Here is a 25,355-nt window from a genome sequence, read left to right on the forward strand (position 1 = left end):
GGGGTGTTTGCTCCTCCTTTTCATAGTTTCAGTCCCTCTTTGAAAAGCATTTCCTTCTGAGAACCAAGAGACAGGGTGTCTGGTGAAGGAAGGAGACCTCAGCTATTTCTTTGCTTAAGAGGCAGATCTCTTTGTCCCTGCCCCCCTTTCTTGCCAAAGAATGGCCAATTTATAGGTGATGACCCATCAGCTTTGTTGACACCTGGTTGGGGCATCAGCTTGCCCTTTGTCTTGGAGAAACTGAGCCATTCCCCAGACTTATCTGGGAAACACACTTCAGTCATGATTTAAGCTTATGTTCATAACTTTTCATATAATATTGCTACATGCATTTTACCATGATATTAGTGATCAGCAAATTATGAGTTTTCAAATGATACATCTCAAGGCATGCCTTGTACAAAGTGTGTAGGGTGTGAATACAGGGGTGCCTTCCATCACAAATCATAAAAGAATCATGGTTAAAAGGGAAGATACCTAAATGGTGGAAGTTAGCAGTTATTGTCCCTCTTCTTAAGACTGGCAAGGATGCCACTTCTCTGGGAAGCTATCACCCTGTATCTTCAAGTCACCTTTGAAAGACAATGGAAAGAATGGTTCAAACAAGGCTTCTATGGTGATTTTTAAAAGAAAGGAAAATAGAACCTACCCAAAGGCATACAGGCTCTTGTACTCAGCTATGGACTTACTGTTGGCCTTCTGTCAGACTAGTACTGATGGATTCCAACAAAAGCCACTAGTCATCAATAAGAGCCTTTCTGGATCTCAGTGCGGCATTTGATAGGTTTGACATGATAAGCTCTTAGTGAAACTCAGTGAGAAGGGAATCTGTGGTAAAAATACCTTTAGATAAGAGATTTCCTATCATATAGGAAAATAAAAATAAGATTAAATGGTACTTTTTTGGAGACCAGGCCACTCAGGGTGGGAGTTCCTCAGGACTCAGTTTGAAGTTCTCTTCTTTTCCTACTGTACTCCTCTGGACTGCCAGGTGGCTTGAAATAAACTGTGTACATGTATGCAGGTGTTATTGTGCTTCATCCTGGGTTGTGAAATAGAGGTATTGGAAAATGATTGAATGAGGACTTGGAAATTGTAATTAGATCGGCAAAGGAACATAAATTCCAGCTGAATCCAGCAAAAATAAATTCCTCCTACTTTACCACTAATCACAGGACGTTCAACCACAGTCTGAAACTGACGTTGGGTGGAGAAGGTATTGCCATATGATTGAGAGGAACTGATAGATCCTGGGATGACCTTGAACACAGGTTTGGACTGTGTAGTGTTCTATGGCCATCCCTCCCAATCAGGCTCAGAGGGAGGCCACTCTGCCTCACTCCATCAAACAGTCAAATTACAGGGGATTAGCAGTCTTTGGCCTAGATTCCTGGCTAGGCAGACAACAATTAACAGTCTACCTCCCTGGCCCTTTGGGCAGGGCAGAGTAACAAAACATCTTTAGTCTAGCCTCTTTGCTAGGGCAGATAGGGACTACAGTCTGGACCTCTGCCCCTTGGGGTGGGGCAGAGCAGGGAGCAGTCTATAGCCCAAGCCTCCTGGCCATTACAGACAGCAAACAAGAGAGTCTGGGGCTCACAGACTTCTGGCTGTGGCAAGCCACAGATAACGCACAGGCCTTCTGGCCTAGGGTGAGTAGGACGCCACGCAAGGGGTGTGGTTCTCAGCAGGAGATAGGGGGGCCCAGGGCCACCCTACTCCATTGGGTCCTGCCCAGGGCCCCAACAGTGGCAGGTAGTCCCGCCTCTGGATCACCAGGGATCCTACCGAAACACGCTGACTCGTCTCTCAGCACTATAACCAGACTAATGCCTGGTTCTCCATGGCTACTTCCTACCACCCTTCCTTGGCATGGCTCCGAAATCTATGGGTCCTCTATCTCCTCGAGGTAAACAGTGGATGGCAGTCCCAGCAACTGCTCACCACAGTTGGTTTGAGTGATGCACAGCTTGGTGCCTGGTCCAGAGTTCCGCAACAAGAGAGAGACGTCGATTGTTAAAAAGAAAAACAAAAAATACAATTAATCCATTTAGAATTATTACTAGTATGCAAAAAATAAGATGTGCTTTACAATACATGGATGTCTGATTTTATCTGGGCTTTGCATCCTGATTTTAAAAGAGACATTTATTTTACATAATTTGCCAGTGAAGGATAATTCACTACATCATTTCCTGAAACAACCAAGTCCTGGTCTACACTACAAAATTACTTCAATATAACTATGTTGCTCAGGGGTATGAATAATCCATACCCCTGAGCAACATAATTATGCCGACCTAAGAGCCAGTGTAGACAGTGCTATGTCAGCGGGAGAGCTTCTCCCACCAACATAGCTGCTGTTGCTCATGGAGGTGGATTAACTACGCAGATGGGAGAGCTCTCTCCTGTCAGAGTAGAGCATCTTCACTAAAGTGCTACAGCGGTGCAGCTACAGTGATGCAGCTGCACCAATGCAGCATTTTAAGTGCAGACCTGCCCTAAGGCTGGACTGACTTTGCATCAAAAATTAATTTTACCTCATGTCTGGAATATGTTGTCAGGAAATGAGGCCAGTGATATGAAAGTACATAATAATATTGCTCTAAATGTATTTAGCTTGTTACTACAATATGTCACCAATCCATAAGTCTTCAAAAGTACAAAATACTGTAACAAAAACAAAAACCAAAATTCTTTAAAGAATTATCCATTCATGATAGCCCTTTTTAAGATCAACTACCATTTGTAAATTCTGTGCTGGTTTGACAGTTATAAGTTCCTACCTGAGTTAGAAAATAAAGGCTGTAGGGCTGTGTAAATAGAGCAAAGTTACTTCTTGTGTGCACTCATTTCAGAAATACTGCATTAAATACTTTGTACATAGAGTGAGTTGGAATTTCTCCTTCAGTGGTCTGTACAGCTGATCCCATGGTAATAGGGTTGCCTGGTTTTAGAGGCAATAGGGTAAAATAAATACTATCAATAACAATTTCTAAAGTTCTCTCTAACATTTTTAAATGCTTTTTCTGTAAAATATATGGCATAGCAGAATACTCTCATTTGGGATTACCTGAATAATTCATTCTTGGCTTTGCCACTCAGGTAATGTGACCAGCCTTTATCTAGGCCACTCAAACTTTTATGCCACATCATCAGGGTATTCTGTATATACCATGTAGATAGTGGTCCTGGTGGGTTCTGAGATACAGCTCACTAATCCTAGACTGAATATTTCCTGTGTTCTTGGCGGAGGAAATTCCTCGGTAATTAAATATAAATAATTGGCAGTTTGTAACAACAAGCCCTAAATTAATTCAGGAAGTAAAAACACACCAGTGTTCGTTTCCTACCAATGTGGAATAAAAAACAAAATGTCATCAGAAATAGCCTGAACAAACATACATCTTTCTGATGTAATCTCTATCTGTTGAAAAGGAACAAGGTATGTTTGCTTGTTCTGGAAGTACAACTGTGGGACTTTTGTGGGGTTTGTTAGGTTTTTGTTATCCCTCTCCTTCCCCTCCACTACCAAGTCTCGCAGCTAAGAAGTTTAGTCTTACCATCCAGGTGGTCACACCTGTCTTCTGACAAACAAAAGAATCGCTGCCCTTTATAGAACTAAGGAAAAAAGTGTGTATAATCCACATGGTGAGTTTTAGAGTCATCACAAAAAGAACGGTGTTGTTCTCTTTGCCGGAGGATGGGGCATCCATGCTAGAATTCTTTTTATTGTTATTACAAACAGGAAACTATATTAAATTAAGGGTCTTAATGTAAGTCTTGACCTTGTCAGAGTAGAGGCACCAACCCAGAAGTCTCTTCAGGGGGCCTGCAAGCCAAGACCCTGTTTTCATTCCTTTAGGCTGGGATTTTCATTGCTGTTTAAGGGAGCTGGGCACCTAGACATCCAATTCCTAGACATCAAATTCCAATGGGACTTGAGCACCTTTGAAAATCCCAGCTTTAGTTATTTTGCTCCCAACTTGTACAAACCATGCTGAATGGATGAGATGAGGGAAACAGCCCTTCCAAGACATTTGAGAATTGTGAAAAAGATGGCCCACAGGTTTTTCCTTCAAACCAGCACCATTTGTAGAATATGAGGAGCTGGACATCATCTGAACTGTCAGAACAGAGACCAGAAAAAGCCAGGAACATGTAAGCAATTGGGATAGATACTGCTCTCAGATACCATAATGGTGGGTGTAGTATACAATTTTGAGGATGAGAAAGATGTGTCAGTAACACTATGCACTGGCACCATTTAAGAAAAAATCTGCAACAGACAACTAGAAACATTAGCAATGAGGCATGCAGTGATGAACCCTTTCAAACAAATTTGGTTACTCTGCGCCAAGACAATAAACTATTGTGTCTGTGATTTATAGAAAATATGTCTCTTTTAAGAGAGAGCCTGAGAGGCTCCAAGTTATTATTAATTATTATTATTATTATATTATAATTATATAGTGGCTTAGCAAAGGGTAGTTAAAGCCTCTTACCTCATCTGAGATGAAACTTTACCAAGTGATAGAGAGACAAGATGGGTGAGGTAATATCTTGACTTTTATTCAACCAATTTCTGCTTATGAATGAGAGAAGCTTTCAAATTACACAGAGCTCTTCTTCAAGTCTTGGAATGGTAATCAGAGTGTGTCAGCTAAATACAAGGAGTAAATCCCAGACCTAAAGAAGAGCTCTGTGTAGCTCAAAAGCTTGTCTGTTTTCACCAACAGAAGTTGGTCTAATAAAAGATATTATCTCACCCACCTTTTCTCTCTCTCTCTCTCTCTCTCTCTTTCTCTCTCTCATATCCTGGGCCCAACATGGCTAAAACAACACTGCAAACAAAAATGACTTGCTAACAGAGTGCTGCAGCCAATAGTAAATCTTGGAGGTGGCCACTGAAGCCTTTCATTATATCAGTTTATTTAATGTCGTTTCTTTCTACTAAAAGGGACATGGACAATTTAATAATGATACTTTTCCTCTAAATTGTTTGACCTATTAGAGTTACAAGGGACTCCTAAAATTACTATAACTGAAAAGTGTTGAAAGAAAAAGAATCTTGTTTTTCTTCTGGGGTTTGCTTAGTTTGTACATTTGATAACACTGTGGAAGTTGAAACTGATTCTTTTTTCATTACACCATTGCAAAACTTGTGAGAGAGGATACCCAATCCCTTGTATATAAAGAATTTCACTTTTTCCTTGTGCTGTCAGTGAGTGTTCCTTGCTGTTTGTGTGGGTCTTTCACACAGAAGAAGGGGGGAAAGGAATATTTGAAAAAAATAAGGAAATGTGGTTGTAAAATCACAAAAAATAGGCAGGGGAACAAGGCAGCAGGTATTGTCCCAGGTATCTCTTTTAATACTTTTTAAAATTAACTCTATTTGAAGTTGATTGAATGGAGTCTTGATTACCTTTGGATTTATGCACTTCCTATGGACATTTCTAGAGATTTTCATGCTATAATTTGATACCTGTCTCCCCAAGCATCTAATTGGCCATAATCAATAGAAAATTCTAATTGATTTTAAAAGTATTTGTTGTTTATTTACATGTGGATTTAGAAGCCTGACTTCCAGCTCCTACTTTTTGAAAATCTTGGTCCTTGAGCCCAGCTATACAGGACTCACAGGGAGCCATAAACATCTCCAGAAATGATGGAAAATGGCTTCAAAGATACGATTTTAAAGTCCAATATGATGGCATCTCAATGGATAGAAGCAAACAATCTCCCCTTCCAATGACAACGTTCCTATTTTTAGCACTGCGGGGCCATGAGAAATTAGACTTCAGAGCTGAATCATTTTCATGTATAGACAAGATGTCACTGCATGCTGCAGGTCTGAATCTTACCCATTCTGATCATCGGGAAAGCCCTCCACATCAGGGTGGAAGTACTAGCCTATCCATAAGTATGGTGTCACTATAACATAGTTGAGATAATTTAAAATGTTCGGTACAAAATATACTATCTTATGCATCCCCGCTTTAATATTCTGATGCATAAGGACAAAAAATCTGCAATGGGATATTAAATGCTGTGTCATATTAATTCTTTTCCAGAATGGAGACATAGCAAGAGATAGGCTGTCTTGGAAGTCTAAACCAGAAGGAATCATCCGTTATTCTCTTCAATGATTCTGCTCAGATGAAATTAAATAAAGAAATCATTTCCTTCAAACTGTCTTAACATATTATGTTTATGACATGTGACATAACTGCTAAAATAAGTCCATTATGTGAATAAATCTCATTAGTGTATGTCTGCTGTACGCCCTCATCAAGTTATGTGGTATTATTTATTTGGCTACTGCAGCATTTTCAAAGATTTAATATATGGTTCAAACACTAAAAAATGGTATTTTAAAATAAATGCATAGGGCCCTATTGTTCTGTCGAGAATTTCAACGAGAATTCCCCAGTCATTTCAGTGAAGAGTTCTCCTTAAAAATTGATGGCCCATATGTTATAGATCTAATTAAAATCCTGTATTATGACACAATTTAATTTCTAACTTTATCCAGAAGATAGGAGACTATTCTATAGGATTTTGTCACTTAAGTAATTTTACGACAAATTAAGATTCTCTCAGGACTTCAATAAACCATATTATAATTATACTCTTTCATTATATGCCTGAGGATAAAACATTAACATATAAATACATTTAACTATGATCAGTTGTTTCTGTGAGCTCTTTCTTGTTTTTAATTGTGTGATACCACATAGCTCTGGAGGATGCGCCGTATGTTATACTTAATTATGTCCCCCTGCAGCTTTAAATCAAGGAGGGGAACTCAAAACAACAGGGGCTTCTGTTAAATATAATTGCTTTCCTTTTCGGGTCTGTTGGTAAAGGGACAGCTACTAAATGAGGGCGGTTACTAATGCAGGGGGCTTTTCTAGTAATTAAGAAAGGAGACAATATTTAAAACAATACTGTGATTTTATAGGAAGAAGTTAATTCTAGACAATCGCATTGTCCAATAATTTTTTTGGAATGACATGCTGGAATAGGTCCCAGAAGCCTCCTGCTAGTTCCCACAAGCCCCTTGTTAAAATTCTGCCACCAAACTAGAAGGTTGGGTTCATTTCTCTGCCTCTCCAGGAGATCATTCCTCCCTGGATTCTGGATCATCCCTGACAGAGATGACTTATTCCTGAGGCGCATAATAATAATTCATCTCAAAAACAAGTCTTCTGCTTTTGAAAAGAACAAGATTTAACCACATGGATGGCATTTTCAAAACATTTCCTAGATCCCCATTTCCCAAAGAAGGTCTTCAGGTTAAGTGGATTCTAGTAATTCCAGCTCATGTAGCATCCCACACAAAGTTCATTATTGAGGGAAGGGCGGGAGAAGAGGGAAGAAGATGCACATGATGGTCTTATTATTTATATTACAGCAATGCATAGGAGCCCCAAAGATCAGTTCCCATTGTATAGACACATAGTAAGAAAAGGCCCTCCCCAAAGAGTTTACTATCTAAATAGAAAAGTAGTGGGAAAGAGTGGTAAAGTGAGTTGCACAAGGACAGGAAAAGAAACCAGGTCTCTTGGCGCCCGGTCCAAGACCCCATGCACTAAACCTCATTGCCCCTCAAACTCTTATCTCTAAAAAAATTAAGAAGTATGATGTTGACAGCTTCTTTCGTTTTCTACATACAAGTCATTATATTCAGGAACATGTATTGTGATTTAGGGCTTGGCTACACTTGCGAGTTAGAGCGCATTAAAGGAGCCCCAGGCACACTAGCTCACTACTCGTCCACACTGCCGAGGAACGTACAGCGCTCTGACTGGGTGGCTAGAGCACTCCTGGTACTCCACCTCGGCGAGTGGAATAACGTTTTGTGCGCCCCCGCTGGAGTGCCGCAGCACCAGTGTGGATGCCCTGGTCTGTTAGTGCACTCTGATCGGCCTCCATAAGTATCCCACAATGTCTGTTCTAGCCACTCAGGTCATCACTTTGAAGTCTACTGCCCTGCCCTCAGGTGACCAACCGTCAGACCTGCCCTTTAAATTCTCTGGGAATTTTGAAAATCCCCTTCCTGTTTGCTCAGCCAGGCGTGGAATGCTCTCAGCGAATCTTTCCAGGTGACCATGCCTCCACACGCCAGGCGATCCCCAGTATGGAGCAATGGCAAGATGCTGGACCTCATCAGTGTTTGGGGGGAGGAAGCTGTCTAGTCCCAGCTGCGCTCCAGCCGTAGAAATTATGATACCTTTGGGCAGATATCAAGGGACATAATGGAAAGGAGCCATGACCGGGATGCACTGCAGTGCAGGGTTAAAGTGAAGGAGCTGCGGAATGCCTACCGCAAAGCCCGGGAGGCAAACAGCCACTCTAGTGCTGCCCCCGCGACTTGCCATTTCTACAAAGAGCTGTACGCGATACTTGGGCGCGACCCCACCTCCACTCCGAGTACCACCATGGACACTTCAGAGCCCAGTTCAACAATACAGGAGGAGGAGGAGGAGCAAAGAGGGAGTGAGGGTGCTGAGGCAGAGGAAGACACCCCGGAATCCCTAGATGCATGCAGCCAGGAGCTGTTCTAGAGCCAGGAGGAAGGTAGCCAGTCACAGCGGACAGTGCTTGGGGAAGGACAAACACCAGAGGAGGTTCCTATTCCTTTTGGGAAGGAAGTTATTCGGTGTGGGCTCTTGCGGCGAGGAGGGTTAGGGCTGCATGCATGCCTAGATGCAGAATAAGGCGTTGATGTGCTCTCTCACATCACAGTAATCGGCCTCAGTGATCTCTTCAAAGGTCTCATCCAGAACTTGGGCAATGCACTTGCGCAGGTTTCTCGGCAGAGCCACTGTGGTCCTTGTCCCAGTAAGGCTAACGTGTCCACGCCACTGTGCCATGTGGGGCGGAGGGACCATTGCTGCACACAGGCAAGCTGCATATGGGCCAGGTGGAAGCCACATTGCAGTAGAAGACCCTCCTTTGCTTCTCAGGTCACCCTCAGCAGCGAGATATCTTCCAGGATGAACTTCTATGGAAAACATGGGGACAGTGTTCAATATAGGGGCCCCCTACCGCTGTTGGCTCTCCCCAAGGCACAGAAACCCAGAGGACAGTACAGCTGTGAAACAATCAGTCACGCTTGACCCTGTGCTTACTCACCATTTTGGGGCTCCTGTGGGTTATGTGTGCTCGCTTTGGGATGGGCAAATTATGCTATTGTGTAGACTGTGATTGCCCTTAAGTACAGGGGAATCATTGCTCTGTCTGGTGTGAATAATCCTGCCTCTGTTAAGTGTTGCATTTTGCCTTTACAGATGCAACCTTGAGATCTCAGCTGTCCATGTTATCACCGGCCAAAAGACTCCAAAGAATCAGAAAGAGGCCACGTAGAAGCAAGGAAGACATGGTACATGAAGTAATGCAGCATTCAAGTAATGAAAATCAAAAAGTGCAGGAGTGGCGGGACAGTGAAAGGAGGATCCGCCTGCAGAATGAGGAGCGCCGGGAACAAAAGCACAGTGCTCCGACAGCAGAGCACAGATCGGCTGATGAGCATAATGGAGCGCCAAGCGGACTCAATCCAGGCGCTCGTAGCCATGCAGGTGGAGCACTACCGCACCTGCCCCTCCCTGCAGCCCTTGTCCCAAAACTCTTTCCCTTGTGTCCCCATGTCACCTTCAAACCACTTTCCCCAACATCTGGGTTCATACCTCCACAGCTGCCTCCAACGCCTGTAGCTTCACCACCCAGCCCTGAAAAGTACGACCCTTACCCACTGCACTCAACCCCCATCACCATGCAGTATAGCCATCCTGAAGTGCAGCACTCACTGCACAGCACTCCAAACAGGAAGGTTGAGTATGATAACAGGACATACACAAATCTGTGATTGTACCATTCTCCACCCCACCCCCTTGCCCTTTCTGTTTCCCAAGCAATTGTGTTTCTTTTCAATACATGAATTTTCTTTTCAATAAATGGATTTTTTTGGCTTTGAAAACATTCTTTATTATTGAATAAAATAAAAGATACCTTAGCCCAGGAAAGAAACAGGCACTGCAAGTCAGTGTAGCAAACATAGATTCCTACTAGCATTGGAACCACTGCACTTCACTCCCGTACAGGGCACCAGACCTTACTGGTGGCTTTCAGCCTCAAATTGCTCCCTCAAGGCATCCCTAATCCTTGCAGCCCCGCGCTGGGCCTCTCTAATAACCCTGCTCTCTGGCTGTTCAAATTCAGCCTCCCAGTGTTGAACCTCTGAGTTCCATGCCTGAGTGAATCTTTCACCCTTCCCTTCACAAATGTTATGGAGGGTACAGCATGCGGATATAACCTTAGGGATGCTGTTATTGGCCAGGTCCAGCTTCCCATACAGAGAGCACCAGCGGCCCTTTAGACCGCCAAAAGCAAACTCCACAGTAATTCTACACCGGCTCAGGCTGTTGTTGAACCACTCCTTGCTGCTGTCAAGGCTCCCTGTGTAGGGTTTCGTGAGCCACGGCATTAAAGGGTAAGCAGGGTCTCCAAGGATCACAATGGGCATTTTGACTTCCCCTAGGGTGATCTTCTGGTCTGGGAAAAAAGTCCCGGCTTGCAGCTTCCTGAACAGGCCAGTGTTCCAAAAGATGCGTGCGTCATGCACCTTTCCGGGCCAGCCTGCGTTAATGTCAATGAAATGTCCACGGTGATCAACAAGCACCTGGAGAACCATAGAGAAATACCCCTTCCGATTAACGTACACGGAGGCTAGGTGGGCTGGTACCAGAATTGGAATATGTGTGCCATCTATTGCCCCTCCACAGTTAGGAAACCCATTTGTGCAAAGCCATCCACAATTTCATGCACGTTACCCAGAGTCACGGTTCTTCTGAGCAGGATGCGATTAATGGCCCTGCAAACTTGCATCAACACAATTCCAACACTCGACTTTCCCACTCCAAACTGGTTAGTGACTGATCGGTAGCTGTCTGGAGTTGCCAGCTTCCAGATTGCAATAGCCACCCGCTTCTCCACCATCAGGGCAGCTCTCAATCTCATGTCCTTGCGCCGCAGGGTGGGGGCGAGCTCTTCACACAATCCCATGAAAGTGGCTTTTCTCATCCGAAAGTTCTGCAGCCATTGCTCATCATCCCAGACTTGCATGACGATGTCATTCCACCACTCAGTGCTTGTTTCCCAAGCCCAAAAGCTGCATTCCACGGTGGTGAGCATGTCCGTGAATGCCACAAGCAAATTCATGTCATATGCATTACTCGAGTCGATTTCGTCATCGGAACCCTCACTGTCACTTTGGATCATAAGGAATAACTCAACTGCCAAACGTGACGTGCTGGCAAGACTCGTCAGCATATTCCTCAGCAGTTTGGGCTCCATTCCTGCAGACCGAAAGGGAAGACAGAACGCGCAGTAGAAAAAGCATTGAAAGATGGCTCCAAATGTGGACAGAGGCACAGGGATTGCTGGGATGTAAACTAATGCATCACAGGGCATTGGGACTGGACCCAGAATGCCCCGCACCCCCCGTCCCCTTGCCACAAGCCACAGGACCAGAATGGGAAGGGGTGCTCTGTGGGATAGCTATTCATAATGCACCGCTCCCAATGCCGCTGCAAGTGCCGCAAATGTGGCCACGCCAGTGCGCTTGCAGCTGTCAGTGTGGACAGACTGCAGCGCTTTCCCTACTGCGCTCTACGAAGGTGGGTTTAACTCAAAGCGCTCTACATCTGCAAGTGTAGCCATGCCCTCAGCTGATTGGGAGCGGGTTTTAAACTGAATAAGTCTTTAAGGGAGTTGCCTGTGTGAAAAATGAAAAATGCAATTCATTGTCAGTATGGGTTGTGGTATTGCTTATGAAAGCATAACTCTAGGTTTATCAGAGCTGTGACTGAGTGAAATTCTTCTTTGTGGTTTAATAATCTGTGACTAAAGTTGCTTGTGTTTGTAAAAAAAAAAAAAAAGAGCATGCATTTCCAGATTACAGTTCAGTGGCAGAAAGGTGGTTGGATGAATAATAGCTGCTCTGATTACTGAAAGCATCAGGAAACTGAACACAGCTACATTTTTTAAAAACAGCAACCATTTCTTTTTGGTGTAAAAGCTCACCGAATTTCATATTAAAAATATATTAATGGGGTGCTATGAATTCAGAATAATCTACACAATTTACCAATAGTTTTATTTTAAAATAACACACTATCTGAAATGGGACCATTTCCTCATTTTTACATATGCTGGGCCATGACATCAGAACTAATATTTGTATAGTACCTCATTGCCTATGGATCAACTTTGTGCTAGACGTGTATTGTGTCATGCCAACATCAAAAATTCAATAAAGACTTCAAGTTGAGGGCAGGATTTAGGTGGATGTACAAAAGACTTGGATATGTTTTCACTAAATTCTCTTTTATATATGACTATTGGTTATTAGATGCCCAAAGCCCACTGAAAGCAACGCAACACTGTCCCTTAACTTCAAAGGGCTTTGATCATGCCCAGAGCGCCATTATATTTTGAAAGAGCTGACTGATTATATTGCATCATATTTTGAAAATGTGATTAAGTCATACAACCCTGTGAGCTAGGTAGGTAAGAACGATTCACGCTCAACCCCCCCTTACACAAAACAGAAAAACAAACACAAAGGGTAAGTCTACGTGGCAAGCAGCAGTGAGTCTCAGAGCCCGGTCTGCAGACTTGGGCTCACACTGCAGCACTAAAAATAGCTGTGTAGCTGTTTGGGCTCAGGCTGGGGATCAGGCTCTAAAGCTTCAGAACAGGGGTGGTGTAAAGGGTTTTCATAATACTTCCTGTGCATCGCTTTATGATGAACTGCACTTTATGGCACAACTTTAAAGCCTCCTTTAAGTCCGGCTTCGAGCAGCTACCCAGCAGTTTTAGACGAAAGCTCAAGTCTGTCCATACAGGCTAACATGAGGCACACTGGGAAAGTAATAAGCTTGATCTCCAACTTCACTTCATTCTGCCACTCTTTACTGGATTGGCAATGTAGTGTCCCTTGTGGTAGGAGAGAGACAAGACTTGGCTGTAGTGAACATGAAGGTGATTATTCAGGCTGTGGGACATAGACAAGCCCCCATAATCCTTTCCAGCTTTGTAACTCACAAAGGACCTGATCCAAAGTCCATTGAAGTCAATGGGTTTTGGAATGGATCCATGCTGATTAAATAAAAATTGTGCTCTAGCGTAACTACCTGTGGTTTTCCTAAATCTTGTTCTGTACTGACAAGTCATGAAAGAGGCTGCGAGCTACCATACAAATAGCAATCTTCTTCAAGAAGAATGCATTATACCCACCCAGGGACTAATGGCCCTCAATAAAAGGAGGTTGGCTCAGAAGAAAAATGGAAATAGCATTTATTATTGGTGATACTATGATAATACTATCTCTGCATGGATTCCCGAGAGTATACCCACCACTGAAAATGGACCTGATAACTAATCCTGATCTTTTTATCTTGTATTTTTCACTCTACAAATTCAGTACAAATGTATTTCTCTGAAGACATACACAACAATCATGTCTATTTTGATGGATGTAGGTGAAAAAGAAAAATCATCAGACACTGTTGGTCAGCTTAAAAGACGTAGCCTGCACCAAATGCAACAATACATGGGGAACATCTGACTGGTAGCATTATTTTTACTTGAAAAATTGTTACCATTTATTAATAAAAGAGAGGTCAGATGTTATCAGGATTTAGTTCCATACATCTAATTTTGGAAAGAAATTAATTATTGAAGTTATTAGTGAGTAACCCGAATTGTTGGAAAATAGAGACTACTAAATATGCCTATCCAAGATAGGTATTTGATGTCACCAGAAGGTCTCAGCTTCCAGGAAGCAACATGCTGAAGCAGACAAGTCATTTTATTCTATTTCTTCCGGGTGGTTCTGCTTGGTTCTTTTTCCTGAAAATGCTGGTGTGGATCAATCAGATGGTGACCCAAACTTCTTCCAAAGATTTTGAATGTCCAACCAAAATGACAGTCAACCTCTCTCATTATCCAATCATGGAACAAAACTTCAACTTTTGAGTTCTTGCAACTGGGACTGGAATTTTCCAGGCTCTTTGTGTAACACATTTTGTCACACCAGCTGTGTAAGACAAGTTAGGCCATAACTGATGATACAACTATTTGAGGCATACCTTGAACATCAGCTGGTCCACAACTTACCTTCTGTGCGCCCCTTTGTGGTGCATCCCTTGGCCAGTTTTGCAGTTCTGCTTGCTCAAGTTGCAGTTTCTCCATCAACGCTGTGCTAGCTGCTGAAATGTCCTGTTTAAAGTTCATATAATTTACACTAAGTCCCTCCATATTTTTTGATACTTTTTAAACTTGTTTTAGCAGTCCATTACACAATGCAAAGTCATTTCAAGAACTATGGTTCGCCAGCAGGCTGAAACAGATGTATAAATCTTCCTTTCCCATTCACCTTGTTTTAACAATGGTGAAACCTTTGGGATATATGAATGCACAGACTCAATGCAGCATTAATTAAAGAGCCACATTTCTATTATTCCACTCTGTGAGCAAGTGTCCTTATAAACACACGATTTGGTTTCACAAATACCAAAGGTATTCGGTTCCTTTTACTTAGGGCCTCTTTCTACCCAGGTGTACTTCACTAACTTGATAGCATAGGCATGCTTGATTGTAAATATTAGACTTACTTCTTCACTTTGTTATTATACTAAAAGAAATCAGTATGAATGCAAAACCTTTATTTCCCTAACAAGATTGCCCCTGAGATAAACCTAGGGATTAAAAGTTAACAAGATTTGGCCCAAAGCCGTTATCATTTATAGCTGCCTTCCCTTTTATACATATTTTAATCATCATATTAGATTCTATCAAATTCTCCCATTTTACTGCTGTATCTGGCACATCATATAGTATCAATGTTTGATATTCATTTAATATTATTTGTAATTCATTCATAAACAGGGAAAAAAGGGAAGTCCCTTTAGGTGCAGCAACTGTATAGTCTTGCAAAAGATTGCAGCAACTCTGAGTTTCCCTCAGACTTACTGAAGAAATCTAGCCATTAGCCCTTGGGTTTTTATTCTCTCAGCTCTCTCTTCTATCTCTTTCTACAAGACTTTGACACCTGGACAATTTTTAAATAGTGAGAACTCATACGTTTGGGGTCTTAGTTACTACAGTGTCAATGTTGTATTAAAGAGCTCTGGTGTATATCTCCACTGTGTACAGTGGCAGAACTGTGATATATTAGATTTGTTTTGTCTTGTAATTATACAGCCTGTCACTGTAACCTTCATTAATAAAATCTTGAGTATAGCACTATAAAAGAAGACAGACAGCTTTGTTTTCTTTGTACATCAGAGAAAATGCACTCACATTCCAGTGTGTTTCATTTAGAATTATCTGATCTATGGTTTAAGGTCATTGTCACAATTTTGACATATACAAAGTAGAATTGAGAATGAGGAAAACTGGTAAACAAACTTGCTCCCTTGATTAGAAGAGACTTAGTTTTCAATGAGGTACGCAGCAATGTAATCATGCAACTCCCATTAACGTTAATGGGATCTGTACAGCTATATCCGTAAACCAAGTAACTAATTTGCCCCAGAAAAGTCATTGTACTATTTAATCATGATCTACAATACTATTAGAAGGACAACTATAGTTCCAAATAATATGCTTACTAGAGCTTATTTGGGGTTTTTGTTTTGTTTCTTTGGGTAGGGGGTTGTTTGTTTGCTTGCGCTATTTGGAGTGGAATTGGGCGATCCAGCACTAGAGCATAGGGTTGAGGAAGCTGGCACAGGGGACTCCACATAGCTCTGGGCTCTATTTGCTTGAGGGCAGTAGAAGGTTGGGTTAGGAACAGGCCAGGGAAGGGGTCTGAGGATTATGTATCTTTGACTGCCTGGATTCACCAGCCAAATCTCCAGCCAGATTAGGAGATGCAGTAGTCACAGATGTAGATGCACACCTAAGGTTGCAGTAGTGGCCAAAGAGAAGCTCCACTCTCTCTGCGTGATCTGGAGCAGGAGGATTACATCCAAGTCCCCTGTTTACTCCTGCTTGGCACGAGGATTTGACTTTAAATATACAAAACAGAACTTGTCCCAAAATAAGTCCTATTGGGATGTTCTCGAAGACAAGACGTACGTTTTAGTACATAAATACCAGTATTTCAAATAGAGCAGAGTGAATGCCTAATGCAAAAGGATGAGAAAGGAAAGGCAAATGCTTTTTAGTCTTCATGGGGCAGCTAGACAAGGGCTAAGGGGCAATGCACAGATCGCATGAAAGTTAGACTTTTTTTTTGTACTACTCCTAATTTCTTATATATCAGGAAGAACTTTTCCCTCATTTTTTTGAAAAAACACATGGGTTTTTCATGCCAGTGGACCCTGTTCATGCTGATGCTGATACAAATTTCACTGAAGAATGCAGTGGAAAAGCAAATGATAATGTGTTCAGAATACCAAGGATGTGTTTGGTGAGGACCATTAGTATGGAACCCATCCTGGTCCAGAAAGTAAAGTTGAGAGGAGACCACATTAAAGAGACATTACAGATTACAATCAGAATGTGTTCTGAATTTAATTCAATTGTTTGCTCCAGCTGTGTGAGTAATTGGTAAAAACTCCTGGGCCCATTAAGCCAGCTGGGGTTTAATTAAATGAAAAATGATTGAAAATGTTTGGAAACAACCTTAATTTAAAGGGCAAGCCTCACCTTTGACTAATTTATCTTACATCCAGATACTGAAGATACAGGACAATTTTAAAAGGTGACCTCTTATTCTGAGACACATGTTTATGCTCTTAATTATTTGGACCCATATTTTGAGGTCCAATCATTTTTTGCAAGTGTACATTATAAAACATAGCCTTTTGGCTAACTGATTCCACCTGCAAATTGGGTAGATTGCTAATTCCTATTATTAGTATTCCCATACATAGAGGCCAGGTTTAGGACCAAGGAAATTTAACCCAAGTTCAACAGCATTCAGTAAATGTTGGATCAAAGTCTAAAGTTCATTAAAGAAAACCAAAACGTCATCCACACAAAGTGACATTTAAAAACACACAAGACATGAATTAATCTTTGTGTCTGCAATGTTATTAATTCTATCTCATGAAGATCTAAAGCCAATATTAATTATAATGGCCCAAATTTTGCTCCCTAAATCCATGTGCAGCATTAGAGAGGACCCTCTTTACATGGAATGGAAGGGTTCTGCCATCTCCTTGGTACTGCTCCCCATAGCCCCCACTTGTCTCACAGACTGAACCTATTAATGCAGACTGGAGTTCAGTACAGCTTATGGAAAATTCCTAATTTTCCTGTACAGTTTTAATTCTCTGACATATATGTATTTATTATACTGGGGCTTTAGTAACATATTATATAAGGGTGATATATTTGCACTACAACCACTACATTTTGCATTTTGATTTTTAATAGAATTTCAAGACATATTCTGATGCCCATCTTAAGAATTTTAACATTCTCTCAGTAATAATCACTGCCAGTAATCATTTCTCTGTAATGTTGCTTTGATTTAAATTTTCCATTGTGTCCCATTAGCCTGCTATACTATCTGACATTTTACTTTTATCACAAAGTTTCTCCACGTGTATATTTCTGCAAAACTCCTTGGACACGATTTTGGTTTTACAATGTCATTCATTCCAAGTTTTCCAAGACGGGAATTATGATGGTTTTTTCAGACATTGGTTTATAACATGTTTTTGGCTTGCTGGTATTTTTATTTGGTTGGTTGGCTTGGTTTTGTTGAGATGGATCAGACAGAATTCAAAGGGCTTCAAAAAGATTTCAAACAGCCCAGTGTTAGGATCTGGGGCTTTCACCTGCAAAATTCAGTTTTGGATACAGCCAGGTTCAAATTCTGAATACCTTGAAAGTTCTAGGGTACAAGGATTCAGAGTTCTGGTCCAGCCTACCTCCCCATTTTTTTCTCATTAGTGTTGTGTTTCTCTACCTTGCGACATTAGGGATCTCTTTCTTCAGGCCAAATTCTATGTGTATTATACATCTTGGAAAAAACAGAATGCCTGATGGTGTGGTATAAGGCTTATCCCAGCCTCACTATGGAATGACTGCATTCACCATGAGTGAGTTTTGCAGGTGATTTTTAAATGAGTGCCAGTAACACCACACAATCATGTGACTGCTACATATTTTATAGAGAAAAATATTTTACAAATATTTTAATATGTTAAAACATTGGATTGGTGCTAATTTTCTTATCTTTCTGTACATAAAGTAAGGTGCCTTTGTACTATGAGATCGGTTGTACAAGCTCTAGAAAAGAAGGAAAATTATAGCTAATACATTTTCAAAACCTTTACAAATTGCCTAAAGTGACTTCTCCCAGTACAGTTATTCTGTAGTTTTAAAGCTTGAAACTTTGGGATCTTTCAGGGCTAAAAGTAATTGCTGAATGTCCAGTGGAAAGCTGAAAACCTCCCCTTTCCAACTGTATCTGTCACCCATCTCTACACATATGAATGGTGAGATAATTGACAGTAAACTTGTCACTGGTCCAGGATTGAATTCTGCTTGTCTTGCTCTCAGATAAATGAATTTTGAAGAAAATTTTAAAAAGAAAAGTTTAAGCTGCTGAGAAGTTTGGAATGTATACAGATGAACTACTACTAAATAATACTTAGCATTTATATTGTTCTTTTAATCTGTTGATCTCAAAGAACTTTATAAAAAGTAGGGCTGTCAAGCAATTAAAAAAATGTATCGCAATTAATCGCTCTGTTAAACAATAATAGAATACCATTTATATAAATATTTTTGGATGTTTTCCACATTTTCAAATATATTGATTTCAATTACAAAATGGAATACAAAGTGTACAGTGCTCACTTTATATTTATTTTTATTATAAATATTTGCACTGTAAAAATAAAAGAAATAGTATTTTTCAATTCACTTAGTACAAGTACCACAGTGCAATCTCTTTATCATGAAAGTTGAACTTACAAATGTAGAGTTATGTACAAAAATAAGTGCATTTAAAAATAAAACAATGGAAAACTTTAGAGCCTACAAGTCCACTCAGTCCTACTTCTTGTTCAGCCAATCGCTCAGACAGACAAGTTTGTTTACATTTGCAGGAGATAATGCTGCCCGCTTCTTGTTTATGTTACGAATTATACCTAATTGGTCACGCACACAAACTGCTGTGAATTATACCTGATAGGTCACGCACAGGAACTGCTGCGAATTATACCCGATAGGTCACGCACAGTTCGAGTCTAGGCTGAGGCACACGAACAAAGTCCACAACTACAGGGTTCCCAAAAATACTAAGTTTATTATGCTCGAGCGTGGTGCCCCCCTGCTAATCAGGAGGGGACCCCGCATGCAGGTTATACAAAGATTATATACCTTTTAGCAAAGCATGTTGCCCTCATGCATCGGAAATCTTAGCCAATAAACAAACCCTTCTCTTTTCTACCACCTATCCCTGCTAAGTACATTCCCCGTGCTAAACCATTACTTTAACTACATTACGTGGTCCTAAAGCAATGCATCAGTAACTTTTCTTATCAGGATGGGAGGCCCACATCAAGGCCAGGAGGCAGGGAGTTAGGAACAGACAAAGAACAGAAACTGGGAGTTAAAACAGGCTGGAGACAAGGGGGGAGGATTTTCACAGGAATGCAGTATCTAAGAAACACTCCTCCTGGTGCATGATGTGCTTGCTTTTAGACAATGGTGGGCCCCAAACCAAAATGGAGTCACATATGCTAACTTTTCCTTAACATTTACAATGTCACCTGAAAGTGAGAACAGGCATTCATATGGCACTGTTGTAGCTGCGTTGCAAGATATTTACGTGCCACATGCGCTAAAGATTCGTATGTCCCTTCATGCTTCAGCCACCATTCCTGAGGACATGCGTCCATGCTGGTGACGGGTTCTGCTCGATAACAATACAAAGCAGTGCAGACCAACACACGTTCATTTTCATCATCTGAGACAGATGTCACCAGCAGAAGGTTGATTTTCTTTTTTGGTGGTTCAGGTTCTGTAGTTTCTTCATTTGGAGTGTTACTCTTTTAAGACTTCTGAAAGCATGCTCCACACCCCATCCCTCTCAGATTTTGGACGGCACTTCAGATTCTTAAATCTTGGGTCGAGTACTGTAGCTATCTTTAGAAATCTCACATTGGTACCTTCTTTGTGTTTTCTCAAATCTGCAGTGAAAGTGTTCTTAAAACAAACAACTTGTTGGGTCATCATCTGAGACTTCTGTAATATGAAATATATGGCAGACTGCCGGTCAAACACAGAGCAGGAGACGTACAATTCTCCCCCAAGGAGTTCAGTCCCAAATTTAAATAACACATTTATTTTTTTAACGAGCATCATCAGCATGGAAGCATGTCCTCTGGAATGGTGGCCAAAGCACGAAGGGTCATATGAATGTTTAGCATATCTGGCACATAAATACCTTGAGTGCCATGCAAACATCTGTTTTCACTTTCAGGTGACATTGTAAATTAGAAGCAGGCAGCATTACTTTCCGTAAATGTAAATGAACTTGTTTCTCTTAGCAATGGCTGCACAAGTGGACTTGTAGGCTTGTAGGCTGACTGAGTGGACTTGTAGGCTCTAAAGCTCTACATTGTTTTGTTTTTGAGTGCAGTTATGTAACAAAAAAAATCTACATTTATAAGTTGCACTTTTACGATAAAGAGATTGCACTATGGTGTATGAGGTGAACTGAAAAATACTATTTGTTTTATCATTTTTACAGTGCAAATATTTGTAATAACTATAATATAAAGTGAGCACTGTACACTTTGTATTCTGTGTTGTAATTGAAATCAATATTTGAAAATGTAAAAAAAATCCAAAATATTTAATAAATTGCAATTGGTATTCTATTGTTTAACAGTGTGATTAAAAGTGTGATTAATCGCAATTTAAAAAATTAATCGCGATTAATTTTTTTGACTTAATCGTGTGAGTTAACTGTGATTAATTGACAGCCCTAATAAAAAGTGATTAAGCAATAATATTCCCATTTCATATGTGGAAAAACTCAGGCACAGAGGTTAAATGATTTGCCCAAAGTTGTATAGCAAGGCAATAGCAAACCCACGTATATCACCCAAGTCTCCTGCTTTGCAGACCTGTGCCCTGTGCATTTCCCCCAAGGTGCTTCACTTATTAGAAGTAGTCCTTACAGAGATGGATTAATGAGAAAAGTGCAGGTCATCAAAGGGTCATGATAATACAATTTATCATATGGCTCTGTAATGTAAACACATTACCATCACTAATGAGATAAGAGACATAGTGAGAGTGAAAGATGGTGTTGAATTTGGATGTCTCCTTAAGCACTTTGGAGGAGTAATACTTCTGGTGAAACTTGAAATTCAGATCAAATGTCAAGACCTTTATTAAGGGATATTTTATCTTACCCAGTGTAATGGCTTTGATGCTGTTATTTTCTTTTCTGCCTTTAGGTAATTGGCCAATATGTTGTCAGATTTATTACTTTCTGAGAAGTACTTAGTCTTTAGGATGAAGGCCAAATATCTGGCTCTATCTCTTAGGGTCTTATTGTACTTGTGCTGTACTTAAGGAATAAAAACTGTCAGTGAATTTCCCTGTTCCCAGTTTGAATGGTTCTCTTCCCTTTGATTTGTTTTTCAAGAGAATAAGTCTTCCCCTAACATTTGTTTACATTAGCTTGTTTGTTGCCAATTCAGTCTCTTCAGAGGTCCCTTTAAGACCTCACATTGTGCTTAATGGGAGTTAGTTGAAAAGGGAATCATGTCACATTTTAGGAAAATAAAAGTCACTCTCTGTTCTGCCCTGATGACACCACACCTACAAAATTGTATAGGGTTTTGGGCACCTCATTACCAGGATGACCCACAAACTGGAAGGAATTAAGAGAAGAGCAACAAAAATGACCAACAGACTGGAGTGACTGACATAAAATTTGAGGAAATATTAAAAGAACTAGATTGGTTTAGGTTTGCTAAACAGCAAATAAGTGTGGGGGAGGGGATGATTACCTTCTACAAGTATTTCTGGAGTATAAACACCAAGGTGGGAGAGAAATTGTTGAGAGCCAAGGAGATATAATTAGGATTAATTGAACTAATCTGAGTAATGGCAAATTTAGGCTTTATATCAGAAAAAAAAAATTTACTGCTAGGGAGAGGTGTTGGATTGTGAAATGTTCTCTCAAGGGAAGTGGTAGAATCCTGGACAGGATGGTTAAGTTTGCTTCACGGCTCCTTTATGGTAGGCCAAAGATCTGTTCCGTAATGCAAGGTTCCATCAATGTTTGTTTTCAGGGTTTTTTTTTGGATGGCTGTATCGTTATCATTTCTGTTAAGGGTTAGAGCCTCAGCTAGTGTAAATCTGCATACCTCTGTTGAGATCAATTTACACCAGCTGAGAAGCTGGAGCGAAGTCTTTACTTAAGTTTTGATAAGCAAACAGGGTATGTATGATCTGTCCATGTTTATGGAGAAAGGTTAGATTTAGTACTCATCAAGGCCACTGTTCCCTCTAAGCTGTGTGCGCACACAGATCTTAAACCCCGCGCACGCGGCAAAACACCGCGCGCACTCCCGCTTCGGCGGTGGCTTTTTTTTTTTTTTTTTGCTTCCGCTGTGGCACAGAAGAAAGTTTTTGCGCACACGGCCTGTTAAAAATTAGAGGGAACATTGATCAAGGCCCAGATCCTGCAAAGGGACCTACAAGCATGTACCTTTTTGATTGCATAGAGCAGTGATGGACAATCTGCTATGGGCCACACACGGCCAATCAGGGCAAGTGGCTGGCAGGCCGCCAGACTGTTTGTTTACATTTGGCATGGTCGCCCACAGTTTGGGAACGGCGAACCATGGCCACTGGGCGCTGCGGGTGGCCGTGCAAATGTAAACAAACGATCTGGCGGCCTGCTAGTGGCTTGCCCTGGCGGGCCACGTGTGGCCTGTGGCCCGCAAGTTGCCCGCCACTGAATTAAACTATGCTTTTGATATTTAATTCCGAAGACAGTTTCCAACATCACAGTATTGATTTGAGGGAAGCGTGATAATAAAATATCAAGCAACTTCTTCAAATTGGCTGGAACGGCTTATTTCACAAAAATATCTTTGTATCTTATTAAGATCAGAGGTGAACAATTATTTTTAACAAAGTTCCAGACCTGAATACAAAAATCAGGAACATACTGAAACTGCATTCTAATAATGCATGCTCCATGGCACCATCACAAGGCCAACAAAGGTCACTATTTTTGAGTCACTGCCCACAGAAGTTCAATAGATGCCCATATTTCATTGTGAAAATAAAGTTAAGAGAGCACCTGGGGATGAACCCTGTGGAGAAGATTTATTCTATATCTTCAGTGTTAAACTCTTGCTTCTACTGCCTTCCCTATATCTTTTCAGTCACAAACATTGTATGTGACCCAGAAATGTCTGCCACACTGGAAAAATAAAAGGAGTACTTGTGGCACCTTAGAGACTAACAAGGTGCCACAAGTCCTCCTTTTCTTTTTTGCGAATACAGACTAACACAGCTGCTACTCTGAAAACTGAAAAAATAGTTTCCAGTGTTAAAAACCTTTGTATATAGTTTGACCATGTGAAATGTAATTATATGTTCTTGTGAGATAGATCATTGTGACATTACTCAGAGTACAATCTGGACTGATGAACAGCTGTGTCCCCTCAGTTCTCCAACTTGGAGTATCTCTTCCACTACTTCACTGTGAGAACTTCCCATTGCTGGTCTGCTCTCACACAGCCTCCAGCATGTAAGTTACTCCCAGTTATAGTAAGAGTGCTGCAACCAGCCACTCCAGAGTTATGCTGAAGAGCAAAACCAGCAAACTCCCAGTTCCAGACTTTCCCCAGAAATCTATCTCCTGTACTGCCCAGGTTTCTCCTGGACAATGCAAGATCATATTAAGTCCGTCATTTTATTAATAGAAAATATATGCACAATATCTCAAATACAGTTTCCCAAACAGTTCAGTTCAAACACACTGGTTTAGATAAAACAATAAAACAAAAGTTATTAATTACAAAAGATAAATTTTAAGTGAATATGAATAATGGGGCATAAAAGTCAGAATTGGTTACAAGAAAATTAAAGTAAAACACAACTAATGACTAACCTAACAAGCTAAATGAACTCAAAGCAAAGCATCTATCCACGTCTTACTTGCTGACTGTCTTTCAGTCAGGATCCCTCCCCCAGTCCAATGCTGCTTCCTTTGTTTTTCAGGTGTTGTGGATGCCATGGGCAGAAAGAAAGAGAGAAATAATTTGGGGCATCTGTGCTCCCTTCTTCTTCAAGAAGCATCTCCAGCTGAGATTCAGGAGACAGAAAGTTTGTGTGGATGGGAACCCCCAAGCTGTTTCTTTGTCAGGATGTAGATTTTTCACCCACACCTTCTTTCCTGCCAAAGAATGGCCCATTTGATTTTGTTGACACCTGGCTGAGGCATCAGCTTGCCTTTTGTCTCTGGGGATCTGGTTTGTGACTGCTCCACAGACTTGGAACATGTCGTAGTAATACCATACAATAGAATCTTATAACTTTACATACAATGTTGCCACACATTTTACCATAACAATAGCGGTCAGCAAATTATGAGTTTTTGAATGATAAAAACTTTGTAAAAAATGTATCCTAGTCCTGTAAAAGGGGTGAACAATGGGGTACAGACTGCCATAGACTGCTTGCTTTGGGTAGAGTTTATAGGAAAGATGCTGTATAAAATAAGGACCTAATCCTATTAGGTGCTATGGGAAGCTGAAAGTAATAGTGGATGGAGGATTTTGCAATGGGAGGTGAAACTCGTATACAAATAAGTAGCATGCTTGTTATGCAGAATAGTTGTGTCTTTATGACAGAAAAGGAGTTGCACAGGCACTAATATGTTACATAAGTAATAATACTGGAGTTCCTAACTGTCTTGCAAAAGTGGCAAATTGTATCTTGTTAGTTTGTTAGTGTCATGAATCAATAATTGATGAGTAAATATCAAAGGTTGTCTATTCAATCAGTCCTCAGTCATTGTACTGCCAGTCTGTTTTTTCATGTAAGCAAGAGTAGAAAAACAAATATTCCAGTAGCAGCAGTCACAGACAAATAATAAATGTCATTAGCAATATGTGGATTACAATGGGTCACAATGAGCCAGAGTTTCATAATGGTATTGTATGGTCTCCTTTCTTTGCCAATATCTATTCCATTGCTGAAATTCATTAGAGACCCACTGTTTATCATTAAGTAAATATGGCAAGTAGTGTCTAATTGTTTGTACAGGTTTTCTGTAGATGTAC

The sequence above is a fragment of the Eretmochelys imbricata genome, chromosome 8, assembly GCF_965152235.1.
Source record: "Eretmochelys imbricata isolate rEreImb1 chromosome 8, rEreImb1.hap1, whole genome shotgun sequence".
NCBI lineage: Eukaryota > Metazoa > Chordata > Testudines > Cheloniidae > Eretmochelys > Eretmochelys imbricata.